The sequence below is a fragment of the Miscanthus floridulus genome, chromosome 16 (genome assembly GCF_019320115.1).
Source record: "Miscanthus floridulus cultivar M001 chromosome 16, ASM1932011v1, whole genome shotgun sequence".
In the NCBI taxonomy this organism is placed as follows: domain Eukaryota; kingdom Viridiplantae; phylum Streptophyta; class Magnoliopsida; order Poales; family Poaceae; genus Miscanthus; species Miscanthus floridulus.
The window spans coordinates 69,313,288-69,338,627 of NC_089595.1; the positions used below are offsets into that span (position 1 = coordinate 69,313,288).

General features: G+C 45.8%; 1 long non-coding RNA gene across 8 annotated transcripts; it reads left to right on the forward strand.

Annotated features, from left to right (window-relative positions):
• Positions 1-5,366: 5,366 nt before the first annotated feature.
• Positions 5,367-10,589, forward strand: LOC136513175 (uncharacterized). Of its 8 annotated transcripts, none has more exons than XR_010773310.1 (9): positions 5,367-5,681; positions 5,785-5,875; positions 6,213-6,399; positions 6,767-6,918; positions 7,067-7,128; positions 7,629-7,774; positions 8,283-8,363; positions 8,648-8,748; positions 9,713-10,589. It is a non-coding gene; the product is annotated as an uncharacterized lncRNA (long non-coding RNA). The 8 variants fall into 8 exon arrangements; XR_010773312.1 differs by having other exon boundaries at positions 9,813-10,589; XR_010773313.1 differs by having other exon boundaries at positions 7,629-8,748; positions 9,813-9,898; positions 10,051-10,589.
• The last annotated feature ends 14,751 nt before the right edge of the window (positions 10,590-25,340 follow it).

Below are 25,340 nucleotides of genomic sequence, written 5' to 3' on the forward strand. Positions count from 1 at the left end.
TGTAGGTGTGGGGGTGGTCGGCGTAGAACCGATCTACCCTGGCTCGAGGAGCTCTTTGACTCCGTTAGTGTTGATGACCCACGAGATGGATCCGACTATGAAGATCTGGCCGAGTTGCGGAAGGGACGAAGAGCCTACGAAAAAAGCTATCTTGTTCGATAAGGAAATAGCACGCACACCCCTACCTAGGGCGCCAACTGTCGATAGAATATCATCGGCAGTCCTCCGAGGGGTATCCCACGAAGGTAGATTGATCGGCAGAGGAGCGTGAGATCAAGAACAAGAAGGCAACAGAGATACACGAGTTAGACAGGTTCAAGCCATCAGTATGACGTAATACCCTACTCCTATGGTCTGTTGATTTGTATTAGCTATCGTATGATATTGCGTGCATTTGGAGGGGGTCCCTGCCCACCTTATATAGTCCGAGGAGCAGGGTTACAAGTCGGTTAGATCTGAGAGATAACCGAAAAGTAATAACTGATTACAGGAATCTTAGAATCATACATATCCTAATAGATCTCATATTATCTTCAGGATATCTTCTCGGTGTCTTGCGGAAGGCGCCGAGCAGAGTCATGCCCCGCAAGGCTTCGTCTTGTGGGCTGGGCCACCCCTGGGGGCGCAGCCCATGTGGTCTGTCGTGGGTACCCGGGGTCGTACACCCCACAGTGATGGGTTAGTCCTGCTTGTGCCTAGGGTACAAGCAGGGCGTGTGTTTTTGGGGCACCCAGCTAGGCACATTGGTTCGCGAATCGCCACCGAGTCGGTATGGCTTGTCTTACCTCTAGCATTGTAGTAAGAACTGAAAGTTGAAAGAAGAAGAAATGGAACTGATTGCTCAACTCTTGCTTGAAAGTAGAACAGGTGCTTATATAGACTGGATAGATAATAACTTAATACGGCTGATAATAATAACATAAATAAGGACTCACTATTAGTATTGCTTTCTGCTAAAAGAAAACCAACAAACCATAAAGCTTATCATATTTCTTAGAGTCGGGAAATTATTCCCACTAGTCGGATAAGTCTTGCGAGTACATTGTGTACTCAGGGTTTATTTACCCCTATTGCAGGTGATGCATGAGAAGTATCTTTATGTGGAGGATTCTTCTAGTGGGCTCAGAAGGATCCTTGTTCTTATCGCTAGATGTTTATTTTAAATTCCGTTGTTTATCATTCCGCACTCTGACATTTGGTAATGTAATAATGTAATTTTTAAGAAACTCTGATGTATGAAATGGACCTGTATTGTAACTCGTTCTCATTATTGGATCCTTGGGGAAAAATGTGGATCTTTCGGGTTCTCTCTTGGGGTGTGCCCGACGGATACCGCCCGCTGTAGCCTACTTTTGGGGTACTTAGTGTCTAGTGGAAGGCAAGCATCTCCAAAAGCGTGTTATTTCGGACAGTTCTGCCACACTCAGCCCCTCCGGTTGTGAGAAACCGAGGACGGGGTAACGCACACAACTCAAACCGACCCCTACCAAAGCCCAATGGGGCTTGGGGGCTCAAGACACCCAAAACACCTGGGTCTACGACCCCGAACTCACCCCATCCCTCGGCTACGCTTCGACTACACACCAACACCTAGGTCTGTGACCCCGAACTCGCCCCATCCCTCGGCTACGCTTCGACTACACACCAACACCTAGGTCTACGACCCCGAACTCACCCCATCCCTCGGCTACGCCTTGACTGCGCACCAAACGTCTAGGTCTATGACCCCAAACTCACCCTATTCCTCGGCTATGCCTCGACTGCACACCAAAAACACCTAGGTCTACGACCCCGAACTCGCCCTATTAGGATCCGCGAGCTCCGTCTCGCTCGATCCCTAAAACTAACTGCCTCGGCTACACGGGCTGCACCGACGCTAGGGTCCATGACTCTGACTCGCTCGATCCCACGGCACACACCGACATCAGGATCCTCAAGCTCCATCTCGCCCGATCCCTAAACTAACTGCCTCAATCCCACGGCGCGCACTAACACCAGGATCCACGACTCTAACTTGCTCAATCCCACGGCGCGCACCGATGCCAGGATCCACGACTCCAACTCGCCCGATCCCACGGCGTGCACCGACGCCTTGGTTGACGACTCCATCTCGACTAAAAAACACGCACACACGCCCACTAAAATACCCCTAGACAATTCTGCCTGAATCGCCCGGGGGCTCGGGGGCTACACCCGCGGGAGCGCTCACGCGCACCCGCTGATGAAACGAAAACCTCTCCCGATGGCAACATGAAAAAAACCCCTAGACGATTCTGCCCAAATCACCTGGGGGCTCGGGGGCTACACCCGCGGGTGCACTCGCGTGCACCTACCAGTAAGACAAAAATCCCCCAAACGATTCTACTCGAATCGCCCGGGGGCTCAGGGGCTCCTGTCGGGTTCATAAACCCGAGGTCCCTCGTGGATCGACTTTCCAACAAAGGCTCGGCCCAAGCAGACAACGTGCAACTCATGGGCTGGCCCAAGTACCTAAACGACAGGCCAGAGGGGCGATCCAATCTCCGACCGGAAGGCCTTGCCTAGGAGGAATAGCACTCGCTTATGACTCTGGCCCGCCTCTCTGACTGGAGCGCTCGCTTCGGTCTCCAGCCTACCTCTAGATGGCCTCTCCGACCGGAAGGCCTGGCCAAACACCGCTTCCGACTCCAACCCGCATCTCCGACCAGGGATGCACCAAACCCCTACTCACTGCTCTTCTCCAACTGGAGCGATCAGAGCCGACTAGGACCAACCGACCGGGGACGCCCGCTCGGTAAGGACCAAGAAACGGATGGAGAAAGTATGGCAGGGCGCACAAGTCAAACCGCAATACCGGGGACTGTACCCTATACACCTATAGAAATAGTACTCTACGACCTCCTTGGCACGACAGAACCCAAGCAGTGTTGTATGCGCCGACATTTTCCCCTACCGTATTATGGGCGCCATTAACTCCCATACAGTAAGGCTCCCCTCCACATGCCTCTAGGCATCGACATTGTTGTGGGCGCCAGTATTTACCGTACCAGGCGAACATGGTAAAATCTCTTGCATGCCTCTAGGTATCAACAGTGTGGCAAGCGTCGACGACTGCCATACCCGAAGAAGACAACACAAACTCTCACGTGCATCTGACATTCAACAGTATTGTGGGCACCTACCATCATCCTGTACCCATCGGCATGGGCAACAAGGCTCAGTAGCATACGTACTCTCTCCCTCTCACTTGTAAGGCCATCCCCTTCATCTATAAAAGGGGATGCGCTCTCTCCCAACAGGTAGATTCATTCGATCAATCAGTTCACTAGTCCACAACAACAGAACCTCCAGGTTCAAACCACGAGCACACGCTCAAACACTTAGCGCATAGCGGGGCTCCCGTCACTCTCGGCTCCTCTGACCAAAGTCCGACCGGACCTCTTGTACCCCCCATCTTTCTCCTTCTCGTTTGTAACCCCACTGCAAACTTCGAGCACCTAGGGCTCAGGAATAAAGTCACCGACCAACTCAAACTAGACGCAGGGCACAGTTGCCTGAACCAGTATAAACCCTGTGTCATTGAGTGCTAGGCCACCTCCGATCACAACGTATGGCAAAACTACAAATATTTACGTGTTGATCACTTTCTGCACCGATAGTATGTGAAGATGGAGCATGCCAAAGTCAGGCTGGCAGTAATGCTAGCGTGATCTGATTGGTTGCTATTCTGTGGCAAGGGAGAGGCATAGGCACATCCTGTAGCCCTAGTGTCTTCTCTGCCCCTCTAACATGCTGCATGCTCTTATTAGAGCATCTCCAAGAGTACCCTATTTTCTTTTCTAATCCTTGGTTTTTAGCAAGATGAGAAAAAATTCCTCTCCAACAACTCATAATCTATGCTCCTAAAATTTACGAGCTTGGGAAATCCTCCCCCGTCACGCGTAACTTTGCACATAGTCACAGTCACGCGGATACTGCATTCCCGTGCGTATCGGTCGGTCAATCTAAAGATGGAAGGGTGTGGGAAAGAATAAGAAGTAGGAAATGGTTTCTGATGCAAATGTACAAGAGAGAAGGAATATATAAAAGTGGTTATGATAATTTAGGAAAAGTATAGGATTCTTGGTGTAAAATTGTATTCTATATTTTAGGAGTGGATTATTAGAAATTCTTGGAGATGACCTTCTTTTTCCTCTCAATACCTTTTTAGGAGTTACAAAACTACATGTTTTTGGAGGAAAAAATAAGATACTCTTGAAGATGCCCTTACACCTTTGAGACTCCACTCAAGTGCTGGAAGAATGTAATGTGTTTGTAGACTTTGATCACTACTACAAAACGTAGATATTGTAACACACACTTGTAACACATTAACTAATGTGTCGCAAAGAAGTTTCATAGGAGTACAAAACTATGCGTTGCAGACAGTGGTTGTAACACATAGAGCTTATTTTATAAAAATGTGTTACTGATAACGATTATAGTAACACAAATTTAGTGCTACAACTAAAATGCTATAATTAGTTCAGGCATGATGCAGAGTCCAATTCTAAAACGAATTGAAATCCATGATATGATCATGGGTAAATCTCTAAAGATCCAGCAGCACGTGTGCGGACACAATTCAGCGTCGGATTTCTAGATGAATTGAAGCACATGACATAATTCACTAAATAAATCTCCAAACCGCAAGCCGCGCTCTTGTAGCCACGTAACAAGCTAGATGTTTGGGACCGAGCCGTAGCTCGGTTGGTGAGCGCTCCGGGTGCGGACGCCACCGGTCGCGCGTTCGAGCCTTGCTCGGCGTGTGATTTCCCACCGGGGTTTTTCCCCAAATTAAATATCAGCAGCCTCTTTCGCATGGAGCCACAATAGGATTGCAACATGACCGTCGTCTACGAAGCCTTGGATGGTCTCGGTGATCCCAAGAAAGACGCGGTTGTTATCTGTGTATAGTTATAGATCTAGTAGTGCAATGTGGCGTGTGTGGTTGTGTGCGTGCGTAGCGTGAGTGTGTGTATCTATGCATGAACAGATGCTATAGTTGTACCCAGATGAGAGGCTTTTAAAAAAACAAGCTAGATGTTCTATTGCAACAAACGAGTATATTTACCTGTGACTAATAAAAAAATGAGATGCATGAATTTAACTCTATAGGGTTCTCGAGTAGAAGCCCTGTCCACGTCGCTCTAAATGTTCATGGTCGTCCGATCTTCAGTTCAACGTCCTAGATTGCTCGAAGCAGATTCTCGACGACAACTGATTCCTGTGCTTCTAGTTGGCTTCTCTCGCTTCTGCTCTACTTCTCTCCTTTCTTGTCTACTAAATTCGAACAGTCAAATATATACAACAGCTTCAGCTTCTCCTTTCCGATTCTTCTTCTCACCGCGTCCTCTCTCTCTTCTCGCTCTCTCTCCCGGCCTCTTCCTCCCGACGCGGAAACGGGCGCAAGCGTGGCACGGCGGCGCCGGCCGCCCTCCTCCTCCTCCTTCTCCTCCTCATCCTCCCTCCCTCTCACCATCGCCTACCTATCGCCTCCCTCCCCTTCCTATCTCTCTCTCTCTCCTTCCCTCCCGGTGCGGCGGCGGACGCCAGCCAAGGCAGCGCCCTCGGCGGGAGGCGCTCCGGCGCGGGTGGACCCCGACGGTCCCCATGCCTCTCCCCCATCCTCCCCATGGACTCCGCAACGACTCCTCCCGATGGTGAGCGTGTGCTCCGCTCCTCCATGAAACCCTAGCTATTTCTTTTCACTGGGTTTCCTAAGATGACTATTTCTTTTGATTCGGTTTCGTGAGATGACGCCAGCGCGACCAAAAGGGATGGATCTAGTGCACCGTATCTGTCATCGACATCGCCAAGTAGTCCAACTCGATTTCGGGAGTTTACTTGACCCGAGGTAATCACATTTTCCAAGCTTCCTTTTCTCCTTTATTTGTCCTTAATTATTGTGTACTACACAAAGTCGTCTTAGATCCAAAAACATAGAGTAGTACATTTTATTATGTATCGACCATTGCAGCTTCTAAAATTTGTGAATAATACATTGGGCAACTTTTAATTATGAACTTATCACCTACTATGTCCTATGAGGTTTATGAAATCTGACAGCCTCTAAATATTCACTACGCTTGATCTCAGGGAAAAAAAATTGTTCCAGTCTTATTCTTATCGCATCTTGTGTATCCATGCCTTCTGGTGGTGTGAGAGGTGCTGATTTGGTCATGGCGTTGCAGATAGAAGTTGCTATGGGATTCTGTTCGTTTGGGAGACAATGCTGTCAGGATGATGTGCCTGGTTGCAAATACAAGTTCATGATGAAGCAAGTGCTTCGTTTGGGAGACAATGCTGTCAGGATGATGTGCCTGGTTGCAAATACGAGTTCATGATGAAGCAAGTGCTCTATCCAAATTCACTCAGCCGGTGAGCCCATCCTTAAGCTAATTTTGGGACATGTTTTCTTTATAATGGTTGTTACATTGAATACTGCCTATATCAATAGACCAGGTGTCCAAACACTCTATTATAGCGGCTTGGTTCTATGGTGACTCTTAATTCATAAGGACCCTTATATATAATGTTCCTTTGCTTTATGGTTGTGCCTACAAGCCACAAATATCTTAGGCTAGATAGATTCCGCATTGTGCCTTTCTAATTTATCTACATGAACATATATTCTGCTGCCTTTATTTTATGATGGTACCTGCATATCTCAATTTTCCTTTCAGAACTTAGCTGTGTTGCTCAAACAAGTTTATTCTTTTTTGTCGCTCTTTTTTTGTGTGTGCAGACTTATGCTATCGCTCTTGCCTACTTTCATCATCTGCTTCGCTTTCTTTGATTTACCAACATATGCTGAATTGCGTCCACAGGATGCCGAGTTGTGGTGTCTGTTCAGCGTGCTGTCACCAGCCTCGCCCTCTGACATGCAAACTGCAATAGGTAACGCAATATTCTTCAGCATCCTTTGGGCACCAGTTACCTTCCTGTACCATGAAACTTTGATTTGTGCTTCCTTGATGTAATACATATGTAGATCGATTTGGTGGACCTTTAGCTTGATTTTGTAAATTTGTATTATATTTTTTAGATTGTAGTTCAATGCAGCCGCTACGGGTGTTGCCGACCCTCCGACATGCAAACTGCATATAGGTAACACGTCATTCTTCAACCTCCTTTGGGCACCAAATACCTTCCTGCATCATGAAGCTTTATATTTTTGCATCCTCAATCTTATACATTTGTATGTACATCGATTTGGTTGATCTTTACTTTGATTTTTTAAATTTATATTACACTTTTGGTGGATTGTAGTTTAGTACAGCTGCTACAGGTGCTACTTGCTTGTGGATTATGAACCCAGTTGCTTTAGATTTGTCAATTACATAAGTTAATTATGGAATCAATCCATGATCGCTTGTGGTCAAGCGAGTCCTCCATGAGAAGATAGCAGTGCATGTATTAGACGATACAGTTTTCGATTAGATATTTAGTCTGTTGCATTTTCTTACAAAAGCTAGGATTATAATCTACAATTGTCTCCATAGCACTGTTTTTTTAGTATTGCACCAAAAACGCTATTTTTAGTGTTTTTCCTCTACTTCAGTTCATAGTGTTAAAGCAAGTAAATGTCGTATTGTACATGTTTTCAGGTTCATGAAGTTGTTGTGCAGCACAGGGGAGAAAGATTCAACGAGGTTTCACCATTGTTACATATTTCCCCCTTTTTTGTCAAAGTCTCCATTATTTTGGCAATGTCAACAACAAATCATTCAGAATTGTAGGGATGCTACATGAGGTAAGGCATGATGCCTAATATACCTGGGAGATTATAACCAATGACAACAAAACTAAACTACTGATTTCACTGTTTCCCTACAAAAATAGTTTGACAACCATATCGATGTACATTTGAATAGTTGGATGGTTGAGGGTGAAGCTAGGCTATTCCCTCCCCATCATAGTAGTCATGGTGCTGGTCTTGGAGAAATTGCATTCTTAGTTACAGGACAACTAATGTTATTGAATAAATTTGTATTCTTATGATCATTTGCCCATAATGAATTCGATCCAATCCTCTTACATGCTATATGCTGGATCCACATGGAAATCCAAAACTGAATGTTGGTCTCTTCAGTCATAAGACAACTATGACCTTTTATGCCTTTACCAGCAACCTGTTGTCATCTTGCAGGACTATCTAAATTTGGCTAGGTTCTTTTTCCTGTGTGCACACCCCTGAACTTGATATGAACACTGATATAGAAGCTTTGTTAAAACCTAATGATATTGCTAAACACTTGCAGATAAATCAGCTTGCATGAAGCCACTGTCCTTATGCCCTGACAGAAGCAAGAGCATAACCCTTCTTTTCCTTTACTTTTGAGGTTCTACACCTGTGGTCACCAATTACCCGATGCCTTTTTCTTCAAATTTATTACAGTTTCCTACAAGCAGTGCCCTTTCATGCTACTTTTTTTGTTTCCTATGTGACGTACCTTTCACCTATATTCTTGATTCATTTCAACTCAATATGCAAGGTTAAAATTTAGGTGCACAAAAGAACCAGTACTGCAATTTATCATTTTTTAACTGTTCAGCAAGAATTCCTTCTGCTTTCATTCGTTTCACTTGAAATTTATAATTCTTGTTTCTTCTTTTATTATGCAAGGTGCGGACTAGACAAAATCATCCATGTTTCATGTTCGTCAACATGTTGGTCATGAGATCATAATTGATACCTCCAATGCATTGCTGAGCCTTTTAACTAAGGTATTGCCGAGCCTTTTAACTTTCTTGCTGTTACCTGAACCTGCTATGTCCACCTCATTATTTTGTGTGCTGGTGAGTGTTGTTGTTGTACTTCCATACAATCTACCACTGTCCAGTTCTTAGTTGTATAGTTTGTGTTTAGGTGCCTCCTTAGATAGTTTAATATCTTTGTGCACACACATGAATGGAGCAGATGTAGCTATTTGTGTTTGTTGGCTATGACACCAGATTGTGGTAGTGGATGCAGTGTAGCTTCGAAATAATATTTGACGATGGACTCATTTAAATTAAAATGAAAATATAGAAATTCTGCAGTTACACAAATGCACAATACCAATTGATGCTGTGAGCATTGCTTTTTCCGGCAGATCTCTTGTAGAAGTTATTTTACTTTCAGTCAGTTGTTGTGTTATCTGCTGTTGATTACCCTTTTCCTTTTTCTCATATTTTGGTTCGTTCCCTGCTCTTTCCTGCGGCTAATGTCCACCATCTATTGTTACGTACCATGTCAAGATTACCAAAGAGTGGTTTAATCGTGTATATGTTTATGGTTTAATCCTTACCACGTAAGACAAGTACAAAGGCCATACGATATCTTTTAATATTAAGCATGCAAATACAATCCATTAGCTACATATAATACTCTCCCTAACTTACGTACATAGCATTGTGTATCTTGATTTATAAGAAGCATCAATATATCAACTAATGCGTGCATGGCAATAGTGTTTGTCACCCAAAGTGGAGGACATGGTTATGAACTTGAATACCAACTTTTTAGAAGATATATTTATTTTGCAAATAATTAATTAGTTACAAGAATGAACGGGGATATCTACAGTTTAGCTTAGCTTGATTATTTACCATACATTTTCCATGCAACAAATAATCATTTCTGCAGTCTTAATTGGCACACGAACTTTTATTGCATAACTTCCAATGCTTCCAACATGTATTTCCACAGGCTAACTGTAAATTGTGTGCATGTTAAAGAGGACTACTTCCATGCGTGTTTCTTGTTTGCACATGCTGCCGGACTTGGATTTGAAATGCGTAGACACTAGATTTTGCCTGCAGATAATGACATCAGTTGAACAGAGCTTTGCACCCGAACTGGCTGCTTGTGCTTCTGTCTACCTGTTCAAAGGAGGTAAAACCAAATTTTCTTAGTGCTCATTCGGAGGCATGGTTCCTTAGTACGATATTGTAGTTGTAGCTAATGACAAGTCATGCATTAAAAACTCAGTCATGTTCCTGACCCGATATATGGATTCTCTGCTTCTTATCCGACAACAATGACAGAAAGGTGGACTGCAATTGCGAAGGGAAGAATCTGATGTTCTTATATCGTTAGCACAGTACCCTGCTAAAACCAAAGAAACATGATGCAAGACCTGCACTGGAAGGGCCAACGGAAGCTAACTTCATGGCAGTTTCTTATCCATTGCAGGAACCTCAAAAGGCGGTGTTTTGCCTTCAAGGCTTCAAGGAATCATTCTAGCAGCTTGCTGGCCTCACTGCCCTTTTATCCTAGAGACAAACTGTGCCATGATGGCAGACAAGCTCATAGCCTTGTGCCATGACAAATCACTGCAACAACCACTTATTCAAGAAGCTCTCCCTGACAGTAAAGCTCTTCGGCGCTTAGAAACGTAAAGATTCAACGGGATCAGAGTAAAGTGCGTCAAAGTAGTGCACGTGCTGTTGTACATGGCTATTAGAGATCATGAGGACCGAGTGTTTTTTTGTTCTCTGAATGTTGGTTTTCTCATTTGTTCATGACATTAGACCGTAACATTAACAAAACTCTGCTTAAAAATGTATACGCGCGATGGCGCATTAACCCCCCCCCCCCCCCCCCCCCCCCCCCCCCTCTTTAATTTACTTAGATACAAAGGGGACAAAAACTTGCTTAAACCGGACAATCCATTACCGCTTACAAGCGCCGGATGCGGTGCGTGAGGGCGCGCCACCTTCCACTAGTCTATGTAAAATCATTGACGCACATCTTTCTTTGCGAAGGTAATATACAAAATCGACCACATAAATTTGAAGGCAGATTCCATTTGGACCCTGAAGCTAGGTCGATATGTGCGATCCTAGCCAAATACGAGTGGTCCGGTTGGAGGAGCGGTCCTCGTCGGGTGAGCCCATCCCATCCCAGCGACGAGAGTCACACAGGCGGGCCTAGTTTTTTTTTTTTTTTTTTTGAGAATTCACAGGCGGGCCTAGCTGGACCTGAGCGCCGAGAAGTATTGTTGCACGGCCGCCTGGGTCGTGGACGTGGCCTCCTGGGCTGGCAAGCTAGCGGAAGCCTGATGGAACGGCCGGGCCAGCTCAAAAAAAAGGCTCATTTGTTTTCTGTGATCAAACAATCTGAAAAAAATCACTGGTGTCGTTTTTTTCCTTAAAAAAGCTGGTGCTAACTGTTAAATGCAAGACAGACGAGAGGCAGAGCTACATATGGTGACGGGGACAGATCCTCGATTCCGCTCCAGGAATTCCGAGAACGGGAACGCGGGCAATTTAATCTCCGCAGGATTAAAATAGAGAAAATTTAGGGCCCGTTTGGCACAGCTTATACCGGCTCCGGCTTATCTGTCGAAAACACTGTAGCAAAAAGCCGGTTTTCTCTCTCCTCCCCTCCCCTCTCACTGACATCGACACTGTTCAAAAAGCCGGTTTTCTCTCTCCTCCCCTCCCCTCTCACTGACATCGACACTGTTCATTGAAGCCGGAGAAGCCGTTTTTTTTTTGCTTTCCCTCGCTTTGCTACAGCACACGTGCTACAGTGAGACGAAAAAGTAGGAGAGAGAAAATCGGCTTTTGCTACAGTGTTGCTACAGTGTTTTGTCAGATAAACTGAAGCCGGTTGAAGCCGTGCCAAACGGGCCCTTAGTCTCGGTCGGGTTCACGGGAAGGGGATGGGAAACCATCCCGGTAAAGTTAAATGTGCCCTCAAGGGCATGTGCTCACAGCACATTTATCATTGGATTCGCAATGAGAAGTATGTACACACATCTCAATACTTTTGTGTACACTTCTCAATGTGAATCCAATGATGGATGTGCTAAGAGCACATGCCCTTAAGGGCCCAACCATCCCCCGTCTTGTTCCCTGCAAACTCACCTACCTGTCTGTTATGTTAAAATTCTACCAAAAAGTCAACACATAGCCTAGTATAAATAGCAAACTAAACTATAAAGTAGATGTCACTTGTAATATGAAATTTTGTTCGGTTCAATTTATATTGATTTGACACCACGGATTTGTGTTTGCTCTCTAAACATTGCATTTAGTAACGGGGACGGATTCCCGCAGGGATAACGCGCAGGGGATGGTGATGGGAGGAAAAACTCCCCGCAAGCGTTCGTGGGTCAGGGATGGGGAATTTTTCTCCACCCGGGAACAGGGGATGGGGAGCCATCCCACGACGGGGAAGTCCCCCTTCGTCTGATCTGATCTGTTCTGTTCTGTTCAGCTGTCACGCCTGTGAGAAGACTCGCTCTCGTTGCTCAGCTTTTGTTTTCGTGAGTGAAGCGCAGGCACGTACTGTTGTTCTCGTTGGCTTGCGTCCCAGGCGTTTGGCGGTGGATGGCAACCAGGAAACCAACACCCGTCCCGTCAGCTAGCCCAGACTCTCCTCGCCGGCCGCGCCAGGCCGGCGCGGGCGCTTCTCCATTCGTTGCGGGTGACGGACGCGGACGCGCGCCGGCAATCACTGCTCGCATGGCCGGCACCCCCGGGGAACGCGCGCCAGAGCCAGGCCAGTAACCGCGTGCCCATCCCCGTCGTTGCGGTTGTGTCAAGGACGGACAGTGTCCTCGGCGTCACGGGTGGGAGTGTTGATGATCGTTTCCCCAGGCGGGGGGCAAGGTCTGCACACTAGTACGTCCTTTGTAGCAACTTGTGTGTCGAACCAACGGGGAAGGATTTGACGGATTGATTTGATCAGTCGAGATCTCGCCACGTAAAGACTCGCGATCGCCTCTCCGGTTTTGGTTCTTGGCACGGACAATCTAGCAGTAGCAGGCGACGTACGCTGTCGCTGACTGCTCTCCCGCTCCGTCACGGCCATCCATCCGTTTGCGTGGCACTGTTTAGATTGCAAATTTTTACAATCTAGACACTGTAGCACGTTTCGTTTGTATTTGACAAACTTTGTCCGATCATCGACTAGCTAGGCTCAAACGATTCGTCTCGTGATTTACAACCAAACTGTGTAATTAATTTTTTTTATCTACATTTAATGCTCCATGCATACGTCTAAAAATTGATGTGATGGAGAGAGAGTGAAAAAACTTAGGAATTTTGATCGGATCTAAACAAGGCCGCAGTCGCGCAACCAACACCCGTCCCGTCGGCGGCGTCCCATCCCCTGCATCTGCAGGCAGATCAGCCGCAGAGCCGGGCACGGCACGCGCACGCTTCGTTCGCCGATGGACGACGACCACCGACGTGGCGCTGTCCGTCTGCCGATGGACCGGACGCTGCGCGCGCACGCAGCCCTGCGTTCTCTCGGCGCGGCAGCTCCTGTGTGCTGGGCCCCGGAAATGTTCCGTCGATTTCCTAGGCAAGGCAACTAGGTGACACGGCAGCCGCCGGCCGATGTGCATGCACTTGGGGCCTGTTTGGTTCCTACCCTGGAACCAAACTTGCCTGGGCGAAGAGGTTCCTGGAACCTGTCTGTATTCGTTTGGTTGAAGGACTTGAGATGGTGCCAGCCCAAGCCCAGGCAACGCTGTCCTAGGCCCAGGCGAGCAAAAGAGGTCGCCTGGCTACGGGGCGACGCGGCCTGAAGGCATTTAACCGTGATTAATTATTTCCAATATGGTCCTCAAAAGCACAACGTTGATGCATTTGCTTCTCCGTATTAATTTACATTTTGACATTATTATAGTTAATTTCATTAACAGTAACAGTAACTGTAGAACTGACCTTTCTTATAGCTCACTGAATTTAAATTGGTAAAGCATAATATTAACCTTTATAAAATAGGTTTTCTAAATTGTAAATTTTAATCATATGTAAAGTAAGAAAAATGCACTCATCTATTTTTTTATTACCATATGTTTATCTGAGTGTCTAGTTAAGGTATTACTGATTAAGAAAATAAATTGATTGCTTCTTCATTAGACAAGAAAACATTCATTATTTATTTGTTAGCTTTTTAAGGCCAGGCTTCCAACCAAACAGTCAACTTCCAGCTTCCCAGGCAAAAAATTTTAAATTTCCAGGCAACTCTCAGACAACACTTTTTACTAGGCAAGTCATCCAGGCTTCCAACCAAACAGGCCCTGGATGCCGCGCGGGAGCTTAGCGGCTTGGTTAGCGGCCCAATCGTTTTCTTTCGCCCCGTTTCATGTTCATTTGATCCTAGAATTAAGAAAACTGAACGGGATTAAATCCACTACAAGTCAAAATTTTCCTCGGCTCCTGCGGTTTTCATAAGAAACGAATAAGGCCATTAGATTCAACGGGAGTTCCAGACCATCATCTCTCTGGGCCACGCTCCATTACTCTAGTTCCAATGGTGGGCTTGCCGTGAATTCAACACAGAAAGCTATGCCTCTCTCATGGGTGGAACAATTATGTGTGGACCCATATCTAGGGATGAAAACGGACGGAAACGGGTGGAAAAACGCCTTCTCCCGTTTTCGTTTCTATATTTTTTAGCGGAAACGTATCAGAATCGGAAAAAAACAAAATTAAAAACTGATGGGGATATACGGAAATATGAAAACAGACAAATACGGCTGGAGAGCTGAAAAATTAAGTTAGAATAACATAATCAAATATTCTCTAGTATACATGAACAAAGTCATAAAATAATATACACATGTGAAGTTGTCGGTCCAATATTCACTAGCATGCCATGTGTTAACACGTTAACATGCATAATTGGTGATCAGTAGGTTTATGAATATATCAATTTCTAGGCATATCTCACATGGATAGAAAACGGGATGAAAAACGGAATAAATACGGGTTAATTCCGGATAAAAACGGGACTCCGCGGAAACGGACGAAAAAAAAAACCTCTCCCATTTCTGTATTTACGGAAAATGGATCCCACAAATACGAAAACGGGCGGAACAAAATAGAAAACGAAACGGGTCCGAACGGGATTTTTTCTGTCCGTTTTCAACCTGACCCATATCATTAAATCGTTGACACAAGTTTATGTAACTCCATGAGGACAGTCTCCACTAGATTTTTTACCGTCTGCTTGCTATTATGTTATCAGTAGGACTATCCTCGTGGAACAACCATGGACACTGAAAACATCTAGGCCCCTAGTTGGGTTTCGGTGATTAATGACAATACGTGATTACTATGACTAACATGTGTTTTGCAGAGGCAATTAAGTTAGGTCATGGTAATGGAGATCGATTGGGCTATCATGGTGGTCAAGCCCCTACGATGAAAATCGTTTCGGTTTTCAAAGGATGGATGACAAGGTTAAGGATGGACTAGTTCTAAGTGTCGATTGGAGTTGAAGAGACACTTAGAGTAGTTTAGAACTTTGTTTTTCCTTTGGCCGTACTATTAAGGGTGGTATGGATGGATAGCTTGACCTAAGTAAGTCTAGTGAGTTAGGTGTGATGCACACTTGCTAACCTAGCATTAGGTAGCTCCTAAAAAGCCCTTAGATCCATTGGAGCAAACTTCATTCACATTTGATCAAGAGTTGGAAGTGAATGTAGGGTCAAATACTGACCGGACGCTGGCTTCGGTGTGACCGGACGCTGGCGCAGAGTCCGGTCAGTTCATTTGATCAAGGTGAAGTCGTCTGAAAGTGACCGGACGCTGAGAGGTTAAGTGACCGGACGCTGAGTCCCAGCGTCCGATCGACTACAGTAAGGTTCCAGAGAGGGAAAATCATGACCGGACGTTTTCGGTCAGTGTTGATCGGACGCTGAGTCCTAGCATCCGGTCGACTCCAGTAAGATTTCAGAGAGGGAAAATCACGACCGGACACGTCCGGTCAGTGTTGACCAAACGTTGTCTAGCGTCCGGTCACATTTTAAACACTAGAGTTCGGGGAGAAGTGACCGGAGCGTCCGTTCACCCCGCAAAGGCACATAACGGTTCGTTTTTCAGCCATACTTATAAATACTTCCTCCATTCGTATGTGGGGGTACTTTTGCTCATTCCAACAGCTGAGAAACACCTTTGAGAGTGCCAAGAAGAGCAAGATCCTAGTGAGGTGATTGAGATTTGAGAATCCCAAAGAGAGCCCTCATTAGTGAGATCAAGAGTAGCAAAGTGTGTATCCATCCTTCTCATTAGGCTTGTCGTGGTCAAGTAAGAGTTCGTGCTTGTTACTCTTGGTGATCGCCATCACCTAGACGGCTTGGTGGTGATTGGGAGTTTGGTGATCATCCGGCGGAGCTTGTGGATGACCCAACTCAAGTTGTGAGCGGTTGTGGGTGATTCACCGCGACGGAGTGTCAAAGAATCAACCCATAGAGAGCACTTGATCCTTGTGTGGATCAAGGGGGAGCTACACCCTTGCGCGGGTGCTCCAACGAGGACTAGTGGGGAGTGGCGACTCTCCGATACCTCGGCAAAACATCGCCGCGTTGCTCCTTCTCTATTTACTTTGAGCAATTCAATTCTTGTCATTTACATTCATAGAATTACCATGCTAGAGTAGGATTGGAACATAGGTTATTAAACTTTTGTTCGGTAGATCAATAGATACACTTTCTAGGCACAAGGGGTTAATTGAGCTAACCATAGGACTTAATTATTGCAAAGAAATTTAGAATTAGCCCAATTCACCCTCCTCTTGGGCATCTTGATCCTTTCAGACACCTACCATAAATTCATGACAACGTATCCATACCTAAGCATCCAATACATGTGACTATTGTATAAACTTAGAAATAACAATTAGATAGAAAATTATTGCATCTAAACCATCGGAAACTTATGAAATTCCAAATTCCACCACTAGCTCACCTACCAAACTCCTAAAGCTGACGCCCACAAGCTCTCCTTCATCTTCATTGCTAAAATCTAGCCATGGAAGCCAATGAGAGTTGGAAAAAAGGCTATGTACCAAATGGTTAGTTTTTCTGGCTCATGCTTTCTCAAGAGGTAACTGCTATGGGAAGTTGGTTGAAAACTAACTTTTCCTAGATTTTCAAGCATTCAGTGGGGGCCCGCTGGCTTGGTTAGCGGCCCCGTCATTTTCTTTCGCCCCCTCCCCCCACTGTTATGGACATCAGATTCAATAGGAGTTTTAGACCTTCATCTCTTGGGTCGTGCTCCCTACTCCAGTTCCAATGGTGGCGCTTGCCAAGAATTCTAGACAGAAAGCTACACCTCTGTCATGAGTTGGATAATTACGTATGGACCCATATTGTAAAATCCTTGATAGAAGTCTATGGTTGCTCCATGAGGATAGTCTCCACTAGATCCTCTACCATCTACGTGCTATCTAGTTTGGAAAAAATTGGTAGGACTGTCCTCGTGGGACAGCCATGGACACCTACCATAAATTCATGACACATATCTATGTATAAGCATCCAACACATGTGACTATTGTATAAATTTAGAAAGAACAATTAGAAAAATTATTGCATCTAACGCGTTAGAATCTGGTCGTGGAAGCCGATGAGATTCCAGGTTCCACCACCCCGAGCTCATCTACAAAGCTCACAAAGCTAACGCCCGCAAGTAAGGATGGCAATGGGGATGTACCCGTCGGGTATCGCCGGAACGTTCTCTTCCCCGCTACGGAGAATTCATCCCGTCCCCGTCCCCGTTAATTGTTTCGGGTATAGATTCTTACCCATCCTCGTACCCGTCGGGCATCGGTCGGGTAACAGATACCCGACGGGTACTGTATATCTGATAAACAAGGACACTTGGGGTCATAGCTTTACAATCGGAGACATTTCTTCTTCACCCGGGTATAAGTGTCGGAGTCTCAGAGATGCCGAGGAGAAGGAGTGAGGTTATGAGGAGGACGAGCAAAGGTGGTAGAGAGACCGAACTGAGAAAGCGAGAGGCACGAGCGCTCGTGAGGCAGGCGTGCTTGTACTGCTAGCGGAGATGGTGAGGAAAAATTGAACTAGGGTTCCTAAAACACACAAACTATATATATGATTGTTCAGATTTGGGCCAAAATACCTATGTTGAGCTTCTTTGGGCCTAATACTCGTATGATAGCTCAAATAGTCGGGTTCCCTAATGGGTAACGGGGACAGGTAAACAGAGAACGTTCCCGTACCCGCTATACCCGTCGAGAATAGATTCTTGCCCATTTAGATGCCCGTAGGTAAAGATATGATCTCATCCCCATCCCCTAATGGATCAAATACCCGCCGGGTATCGGGTATCGGGGCCCGTTGCCATCTTTACCCACAAGCTCTCCTTCGTCTTCATCGCTAAAATCTGGCCATGGAAGCTGGTGAGTTGGAAGAAAAAAATGGCAATGTACCAAATGGTTAGCTATTCTGGTTCAAGCTTTTCCAAGAGGTAACTACTACGGGAAGTTGGTTGGAAAACTGACTTCTCCTAGAATTTCAAGCGTTCTAAGGCCCTGTTCGTTTGAACTTATCAACCGTACCGTTTTAGCAAAATAACATTGTTTTCTCTCACAATAAATCAACATAAGCATAAGCATCAGCCGTTTTTCTAGCCAGCCGAACAGGGCCTAAATAGATGCAATAGTACCTAGAGGGGCTTATCACTATCGGTTTAACCAGAGCCAATAATAATACTTGGAGGCACTTCTCACTATCCAATTTTTGTTACCGCCTTATCAGTATCGGTTCTAGTGGAACCTGCACAGATAGCGAGATGCATGTGGTTGTGAGTCCACGCTCAGACAATAGTTAAGGTGGAAGGTACTATTTGACTACTCCCTCTCTATCCCTAGAAAAAGTCATTCTCGCTTCTTAAAACATCAACAACTTTTAACTTTGAACAAATATATTTAATAAAATATTAATATTTATGGTATATAATTAATATCATTAGGTAGATCATTGAATATACTTTTATAATAAATTTATTTAGAGATATAAATGTTGCACGTATTTTCTACAAACCTAACACTACTAGATTCAGGTTCTTTGCCGAGTGCCTGAGGCACTCGGTAAAGGCCAAATTGCACTCGGCAAAGAACACACGGCAAAAAATTGATCGGCAAAGCCCTCTTTGCCGAGTGTCTTTTATCGGGCACTCGGCAAAGGCTTTGCCAAGAGCCCCGGGGGCACTCGGTAAAGAAAAGCGACCGTCATGGCGCCGGCCTTATTGACGGTCGCTTTGCCGAGGGCCAACCCTGCAGACACTCGGCAAAGATTTTTTATTTTTTTTAAAAAAAAATTCTTTGCCGAGTGCCCTCTATTCGGCGCTCAGCAAAGTTTGATTTTTTTTTAATTTTTTTTGCTGAGTGTCCTCTGGCCAGCACTCGGTAAAGTTTGATTTTTTTTAAAAAAAATTATTTGCCGAGTGCCCTCTGGCCGACACTCGGCAAAGTTTGAATTTTTTTTAAAAAAATTTCTTTGCCGAGTGCCATGGTCATGCCACTCAGCAAAGCTGGAAAAATGAGACCATTTTTCCAGCTTTGCCGAGTGCTGTGACCATGGCACTCGACAAAGGAGTCCTTTGCCGAGTGCAACACTCGGCAAAGTGACCCAAAACGGCAATTTTTAATTTTTTTTTACATTCCATCATGACAAATAAATTCATACAAACATATATCACATATATATCTCATCCATCACATATATATCTCATCACATATATATCTCATCCATCACATATATATCTCATCCATCCACACATCCATCCGCACATATCACATTCATCACAATATATATCACATATATAATAATAAGTGCTCAAGTCCATCAAAATAAATCCACAAGTCCATCAAAGTCCACAAGTGCATCACAAGTATATCACAAGTCCATCACCAAGTGAATAACAAATGAAAAAATACAACGTGCACTCATCTCGGGCACTACGACTATGGTGAAGGCCCAGCTCCATCATTCGGAGGTGCATGAGGTGGATTATTCGAACCACCGTTAGATGGAGACTGCACAAAGGAGAAAAGATTGCATGTGAGACAAGATTATTTGGATAGCTAATCTAGGAAGGTAGAGGCCATACAAGCAAAGCACAAACGAAAGTAAAAAACTTTTATACTCACAGGAGTAGCTGGAGCTGCAGGACGCGGAGGCGGAGGTGGAACCAACAGCCCAGCTGGCAGAGACAAGCCCACACATTGCCCAAGCCCTTGTAGGAACTCTGTAATGTCCGTCAGCCTCTGCGCCTGGGCCTGCCACTCGGCCCACTCGGCCTCCCGCTCGGCCCGCTCGGCCTCTAGCTAGGTCGCCATCCTCTGGTGCCCGGCCTCCGGCTCTTGACGTTGCCTCATTTCTTGTTCCAGTCGGGCCTGCAATATTTCACTCCAATATTTCAGTAATGCAAAGCTAATTAAGGTGTGTAAAGATCAATATATGACGAGTAAAACAGGAATAACCTCGAGTGCATCGACTCGGTGCTGTGCAGTGGTCGGCCGTGTGTGAATGGCTGGGCTCTCGCTCGTGCTCCGTACTCAGATCTAGGAGAGAGAGGGATTAGAGGCCGTGTTGATGACGCCGTCGCCAAGCCAGAACCGCCCATGCTTCTTCCCTTGCCCCGCACTCATGACGGCCTCTCCATTGAAGTCCTAGGTGCTCGGATCATGGTCTGGCCCATGGAGCGACCTCGCCACCTCAGTGTACTCACTGATGCGGGAGTGGACGCTCGGGTTCGTGTATGCCTCAGGCGGGTCCTCTAGGTTGAAGGAGACGTCGGACATCGCCTTGCCCTTATGGGCCATATACCATGCCTGAAAGTCCGAGCAAGCCTGACCACTATGTGACGCTGACTGCGAGAAAGACAGCACAATGATTACAAACCAGGCAGAACTGAACGTCACAATAGATAAATGAATTTGCATACCCATGCTTGTTTGTATCCGGTGAGGCTGCGGCTGCCTTGATGGTGTGCTGGACCTTGCATCTGCAAATGACGGTCCTAGGCATCCCTGTGCATCTTGAGGTACTCCTCCATGAACCACCTCTCCACCATTATCGCCCAGCACTTGGGATACGCTTGGCACCACTAGGGAATCATCTACACATCATCAAGTATTGGACATATAAGAAGATCAAATTAAACCAACTTAATCTCAAAACGAATCAATATTGATGTTCTTCATTTACCTCAAGGTACTGCTCCCGGGTCAGCTGCATCTCTCTTGCGTCTTTCTTGGTTTTTCTCTCTTCAAGCTTCGACCCGTAGTAGGTTACGATGGCCTGGATAAGCGCCTCATGATGCATGTCGGTGACGAGTTTTTTATAGGCTTTGGTAGTCACCTGCTCCGCCCTGGCCTCAAATCCCTCCTCGCATCTGTAATAAGTCTGCATACAAAAGCGATGTATCTATTCATCATTTTAAGAAAAGTCCAATGAATGCGACGTATTGAGCAATGTTATGCGAGGGAGACTTACCCAAAACTCTGCCTTCACCCGCGCCGCCTTGTTGGGGTACTCCGCATCGATGGCGACGACGTAGTGGTCAAACGAGTAGACTAGCTCCGTCTTTGATGTGTACGTGACAATGCGGGGGAAGTGTTGCCTGCACAGAAGACCTAGGATGCCATTGACTAGCCGTGCGCTACCACCCGACACAACCACCTAGTTCCTGTACAAGTGATTAAGAAAAATTATTAGTTTTTTTCATCATATCATATGAAGTAGTGGTGATAACATATAAAGTTACTTTTGCCCTTCGGGGCGAATCACTGGGCGTTGGTGAGGAAGCAGAACCTGTGGGAGGCTCGCGGGACCTCGCAAGTAGACACTCGAAGAGGAGTCCGAGGAAGCGGAACCCGTGCCTGCCGCCTCGCACTCGTCATCCTCGTGCGGCCCCTCCTCCTTGTCCGTCTACCAAACTAGCTCCTCGTCCGACTCGTCCACGGGCGCCACCTCCTCCCTCGTGTGGCATGGGAGGAGACGGCCCCCTCCTATGGCTGGCGGTCCTCCTCCTCCTGTCCGATCTCTCCGCCGCCCCCTCCACCTCCTCCTGCAACCAGTGTGGTCTTTGGTAAATCGAGTTCACGGACCTATGACGGTCGCCCGCCATCTTTGTTCAATCACCCGCAATAAAAAAGAAAAACAAGACGTAATTAGAAATAGGTGCAAAAATTAACAAAACATAATTACAAAAAACATAGTAATACATATATTAGAAATATATGCAAAAATGAATAAAACATAATTACAAAAAATATAGTATTACATGTATTAAAAATAATCTTCATGATTGAGATTAGCTAGATCATAGGTCTCGTCATCACTATCAACATTGTCCAACTCATCAACACTATCCGAAGGAGGAATGTTATCTTCATTGTCCCTCAAGCATTTGTATGTCCTTCAGATTTCGTACCTCGTCTCCAGCGTCCTCGTCATTATCCCTTTCATTGTCTACTTCCATTCCTATCTCTTCGGTTAAGTCTATGTCAAACCTCCCTTGTAGCCCCTCTTCTTGATAGAACTCTCCATCATATGTGTTTGGGTTGAAGTTGTAATCTTTATCGTTTGGGACAGGTAGTTTACCGTGTAGCGATACCTTGTGCACAATAGACCAACCCTTAAGATGCTTGGCGTCTTTGCACACGTATGACGTATAATAAACCTGGATGGCCTGTTGAGCCATAATGTAGACATCTTTTTCTAGATAGACGGAATCCTGTCGAATCTCGACTAGCCCAAGCTTAGGGGTCCGTCTCATTACTCCAGGATGAAACCAGTGGCATTTGAATATGACAGGAGTAAGATGTTTGGAACCATAGAATGATAGTTCGTAGATTTCTTCAATTCTTCTATAATAGTCGAGTCCATCAGTGCCGGGCGTAACAACTCCGCTGTTTGTGGTTTTTCGATTGGGCCGACTCTGCTCATAGCTTGCTGTGTGAAAACGATATCCATTCACGTCATAACCGGTAAATTACTTGACCCTAACGACACAGCCATTTGCAACCTGTCTCAGCTCGTCACTTATAGGCGCATCAGTTTGGGCTTTCTGTTTGAACCAACAAATAAAATAGGGGCTCTCTGGTCCCGCACCCTGTGAAAGAAGGGTATCATTTTCTTGCGGGGTAGGTTGCCTTGACAGGATTGACGAAGAAATTCCCTGTACCAACGAGAAACAAGGGGGTTGGACGAAGAAACAAGGACATACAGCGAAATGAAACAAGTTCGTTCAGACAACGTGCACGAAATCTTCTGAAATTTTTATCATAGCCTCCACATACGATATCACGACATCTCAACAAGTTTCATAATTTTCGGACTTCGTTTTCTTTTTATAGAATTTAAAAACACTTCGCACGCAAGTTTGCGGTCATGTTTCGTGAACAAGATGTCCGAAATTTCGGGTCCGTTCCTGGATACGGCCTCACACTACACTAAGTAACATGACTATCATTTTTTGAATCATTAAATTCCATTATTCGTACCACGTGCAGTTCAAATTTATATTTTTCAAAAAAATTCAAGTAAACGAAATAAAGTAACTAAATATATCAAAAGGCCACAAAAAATCCCCAAATTCTAACGAGGAGTTCCCGGTACTTAAAAAGGGATGCACAAAAAAATTTGAAGGCCAAAAACAAAAAAAAACAAAAAAAAATTGCCGAGCACCGGGGCATGGCACTCGACAAAGGAGGTTTTTGCCGAGTGCCAAGAATAAGGCACTCGGCAAAGACATTTAAAAAAAATATTAAAACTTTGCCGAACGCCGTGTCAGGGGCACTTGGCAAAGTATTTTCCGGAAAAAAAAATCTTTGCCGAGTGCCTAACAGCAGGCACTCGGTAAAGAAGGACGTGGCCGAACACCGTTACGCGGGGCAGCTTATGCGGAGTGCCGCTCTTTTGCCGAGAGCCTGGCACTCGGCAAAGAAGTCCTTTGCCGAGTGCCCTTCTTTGCCGAGTGCTCGATTTTTGACACTCGGCAAAGTAGTTTGCACTCGGCAAAGAACCCATTTCCCGTAGTGTAATCAAAGTTGAGAAAGTTTGACTAACATGATTCCATAGCGACTCTTTTTTAGGGACGGACGCAATATATATCATCCATAATCTTTGGGAGTTCATCTAATTTTATAAAGATATTAAAGATAGTGTTTAATTAATTTGGTCTGCCCATGAATGACCCTAGTTGCAGCCGAAGTTCTTGACTAGTACAAGCACACACAGCATGCATGACAAGGACGCTGACAGAATCAGCAAACCATCCTCCGCCTAAACATACACCTACTTAATAAAGAGGGAACTTGCATTGCAGAAACAAACTGTTATTAATATATATCGGTCTCAACTCTCAACACACAACCGGACTGACGAAGAAATGGCCTGAACATAACAACCCGCCCGGGGTCCATTGTTCGTCCCTTTCGCAGCCGCTGAAACCGCAATGACACGGCAGAGAAAGTGCAAAACGGCAAAACCCCAAACGAACTGGCTTTATTACGATCAACCAGCGACATCATCAGCGGCCATTAGTCTGTCTGTCAATTTCCGTAACCGCCGAAGGATTGCAACGGCGCAGAGAAAAAAAAGGTCTTCTTCCAGCTTTCGATCCCAAAGTCAAGGAACGAACACAAAGGTACGTACTACTTTCAGTTGAGCAGCAGCTGCTGCATCTGCATGCATGCAGTTGCGGCAGGCAACAGCCACCAACATTTTCAGGGCCAGCCGGCGGCGGCCATGGATCGATCACAACCAATTCGAGACGATGGATGGACCGATGGATCGGTCGGTGCATGCAGAAGCAGAATGTGTGGCGCGGCGTCTACCTCGGTCAGCAGTGCTGCAGCGTCTTTTGGTTTAGGTGAGCCTAAAACATCAGAGGCTAGCTATTACTACCGGCTCCGGTAGGAACCATCATTTAAAACAACGAATCCTGTCAAGATCATCATCTGGTAGCCTGCTGGTTGAACTGAAATTAAGAAGCGGCTTTGTTCAGTGTATAAGCGGAGGAGCGCATGTATACCCCAGTTTCAACGATATGCATGTCCACACATGAAGAGTCGTATTCGTATAGTAGAAGCGGTACGTGCGTGCAAGTGGGATCTCATGGCAGTAGAGGCCGTTCTTTGTTTGCAGAAGAAGAGAAACCTTTTTAGCGAGTCAGCTAGCCTGGACGAGAGATGTATATACATATCCACAAACACGGATGGATATGATGACGCGGAGCACACGGCGTAGAGATGGAGCCCTATCTCATCTATCGCCGCCGTACCTTCCAATGGACCGGATCGTCTGCCTGCTAGCTTAATTCCTCCAACAAAGTGGCGCTTTCCCTGCTCGCGTCGCCGTCGGCGCGCCCGTCCGGCCGCTGTCGTCGTCCGGCCCCGGTGCACGCGCGAGCGAGCTCTATCACGCGTCTGGCCTCACAAGGCTCCACGTCGGCGCCGAGCCATGCATGCAACGTTCAGTAACTTACCACTGTAGTTAATTAGCTTCTGAAGCTACGATCGAAGTACGCGCGCGTACAGTACAGGTGACAAATCATC